A 3,759-nucleotide genomic window follows, 5' to 3' on the forward strand; every position below is an offset into this window, starting at 1 on the left:
GATTTCTGAGTTAAAGACCAGCCTGGTCCACAGTGAGTTCCAGGATAGCTAGGGTTATGCAGAGAAACCCTGTCTCAAAAAACCCAATTAGCTTTATATCCTCTTTTATAACTCATGTTCATTACCTGCATTCAGTCTGAGTATAATAAAATATATTCAATACGGAAAGTCTAAAACCTAATGTGAAAATCTACAGCTTCCATCCTAAATGCCCATTCTAATTATATAGAAATTCAGTGACTTGTATAGACTTTAGATCTGGGTATGGGGGCTGGAGAGATGACTCAGCAGTTAAGAGCACTGACTTTCCTTCCAAAGCTACTGAGTTCAAATCCCAGCAACCACATGGTGGCTCACAACCACCTGTAATGGGATGCCTCTTCTGGTGTGTCTGAAGACAGCTACAGTGTACTTAGATATAATAATAAATCTTTTTTTTCTTCATCAGAATGTTTATTAAAAATATAGATTGTGCTTAAATGTCGTTGTGGGTGTATGCTGACTTCCAAACATACTTCACAAATAACACTTTGAACAGAAGTGGTAAACAGAAATGACTCCCCTTAGAGCCTGACATTATTTGTCACTCCCATCAAAACTCACAGGGGTGGATTTCATGGGCCTAAGGGCACCGTGAACACAAGACAGCTTTTTGTACTTCCCAAGTAGTTTCATATTTCAGCTATGGAGGTCAGTTCTCAAAGCACTACTTGTTCTCCACAAGTAGTTAATATGTCCGTTTATACCTTTCTGGGCCAATTCAGCTGCAGACAGGAGGAGCAGCGGTCGGTCACCAGGTTCTACGTGCCATGCATTCACATGACTCCCATCCTCATATGCTAACCAGCTTCTTTAAGATGTATGGAGTGACTCGCAGCGGGGCCACGTAGATGAGGAACTTCCGAATGGAGAAGACCACATCCTCGTGCATCTTGTTTCATCTCCTCCGGGTCCAGCTTAGGCGCGAGACCCTCGATCCGGAACATTGCAGCGTCTCTGCCTCCAAAGCTTGCAAGCAGCAGCCTGCTCTCCTCCAGTGGCCGCCCTGCACCCGGAACCAATAAATAAATCTTAAAAAAAAAAATCTGGGTAATTTTGTTGTGTGATATTTTTATTTACGCGAGAGGTCTTTAAAAAAAGAATAAAGTTTATACATTTTTAAATTTTTATTGTACTTATTCACTTTACATCCTGCTCACTGCCCCCCTCTCAGTCACCCCTCCCCTTCTCTTTTGAGTGTGTGGAGGCCTCCCTGGGTATCCCCCACCCTGGCACTTCAAGTCTCTCTGAGGCTAGATGCATCCTCTCCCACTGAGGCCAGATAAGGCAGAAGAACATATCCCATGTACAGGCAACAGCTTTTGGGATAGCTCCTGCTCCAGTTGTTGGGGACCCACATGAAGACCCAGCTGCGCTTCCACTGTGGGGAGGTTTAGGTGGTTCAGATTCTGAGAGTCCCGAGGGTCCAGGTTAGTTGACTATGTTGGTCTTCCTGTAGAGTTCTTGTCTCATTCAGGGTCACAATCCTTCCTCCTATTCTTCCATGAGAGTTCCCAAGCTCCATCCATGTTTGTCTGTGGGTGTCTGCATCTTTCTGAGTCAGCTGTTGGGTGGAGCCTCTTGGAGGACAGCCATGCTCCACTCCGGTCTGCAAGAATAACAAGAGTATCATTAATAGTGTCAGGGATTTGTATTTGCCCATGAAATGGGTCTCAAGTTGGTTGGTCATTCCCTAACCCTCTGTTCTATCTTTGTCCCTGCATTTCTTGTAGACAAGATAAATTTAGGGGCAAGGTTTTGTGGGTGGATTGGTGTCCCTATTGTTCCATTGCTCCATTACTATGTTCATAGTAGCTTTATTTGTAATAGCCAGAAACTGGAAAATGCCCAGATGTCCCTCAACTGAAGAATGCACAAAAAAATTAGCTCATTTACCCAATGGAATACTATTCAGGTATTTAAAACAAAGACAAAGCCGGGAGTGGTGGCGCACACCTTTAATCCCAGCACTTGGGAGGCAGAGGCAGGCAGATTTCTGAGTTCAAGGCCAGCCTGGTCTACAAAGTGAGTGCCAGAACAGCCAGGGCTACACAGAGAAACCCTGTCTCGAAAAACCAAAAACAAAACAACAACAACAACAGAAAAACCAAAGACATCATGAATTTTGCAGGCAAATGGGTGGAACTTGAGAATATCATCCTGAGTAAGGTAACCCTGTCCCAAAAGGACATGTGCGGTATGTATTTACTTGTAAGTGGATATTAGCCATAAAATACAGGATACCCATAATACATCACACAGACGCAAAGAAGCTAAACAAGAAGGAAGGCCCAAGCAAAGATATTTGAATCTCACTTAGAAGGGGGAATAAAATAGTCATGAGGCAGATGGAGGGAGGGAACTGTGAGGGAGAAGATGGGAAGGGGAATGAGGGGGAAATCAGGATCAGGTGTGAAGAGGGACAGAAGGGATGACCAGATGGCCATGAGAATGAGTGGAAATCTGCAACTGACAGGGAGGTGGGGGCATCTCCAGGATAAAAGAGAGACCTGGGATAAGGGAGACCTGGGATAAGAGAGGCATCCAAGAATCAATGGGGGTGACCTTAGCTGAGACACACATCATTAGTGATATGGCCTGAAGCTTCCTATAGCCAGGTAGAGAAAGTTTATACAGTTTTAAAAGGATATATATATGCTGTTTATATATATATATATATATATATGCTGTTTTATTTTTTCTTGAAAAGTTTTAAAATTTTGTCTTTAAAAAACATTTTCCTAGAGCTGGAAAGATGGCTCAGAGGTTAAGAGCACTGACTGTTCTTGCAGAGGTCCTGAGTTCAATTCCCAGCAACCACATGGTAGCTCATAGCCATTTGTAATGGAATCTGATGCCTTCTTCTGGTGTGTCTGAAGAGAGCAATGGTGCACTCATATACATAAAATAAACAAATAAATATTTTTAAAAAGTTATCAAAAACAAATCAGTAGCCTTCCTTTATACAAATGATAAACAGGCTGAGAAAGAAATTAGGGAAATAACACCCTTCACAATAGTCACAAATAATATAAAACATCTTGGTGTGACTTTAATCAACCAAGTGAAAAATCTGTACGATAAGAACTTCAAGTCTCTGAAGAAAGAAATTGAAGAAGACCTCAGAAGATGAAAAGATCTCCCATGCTCATGGATTGGCAGGATTAATATAGTAAAAATGGCTATCCTGCCGAAAGCAATCTACAGATTCAATATAATCCCCACCAAAATTTCAACTAAATTCTTCATAGAGTTAGAAAGAGCAATTTTCAAATTCATTTGGAATAACAAAAAACCCAGGATAGTGAAAACTATTCTCAACAATAAAAGAACATCTGGGGGAATCACCATGCCTGACCTCAAACAGCATTACAGAGAAATAGTGATAAAAAAAAACCTGTATGGTATTAGTACAGAGATAGACAGGTAGATCAATGAAATAGAATTGAAGACCCAGAAATGAAATCACACAACTATAGTCACTTGATCTTTGACAAAGAAGCTAAAACCATTTAGTGGAAAAAAAAAAAAAAACCCAGCATTTTCAACAAATGGTGCTGGTTCAACTGGTCAGCATATAGAAGAATGAAAATTGATCCATTCTTATCTTCCTGTACAAACCTCAAGTTCAAGTGGATCAAGGACTTCCACATAAAACCAGATACAGTGGGGGCTGGTGAGATGGCTCAGTGGTTAAGAGCGCTCTTCCAAAGGTCCCGA

The 3,759-nt window shown here is 41.6% G+C and overlaps 1 pseudogene; it reads right to left on the reverse strand.

The window, feature by feature from the left end:
* Gm19373 (predicted gene, 19373) lies at nucleotides 432-1,058 on the reverse strand (annotated as a pseudogene).

This window comes from Mus musculus, chromosome X, assembly GCF_000001635.26.
Source record: "Mus musculus strain C57BL/6J chromosome X, GRCm38.p6 C57BL/6J".
In the NCBI taxonomy this organism is placed as follows: Eukaryota; Metazoa; Chordata; class Mammalia; order Rodentia; family Muridae; genus Mus; species Mus musculus.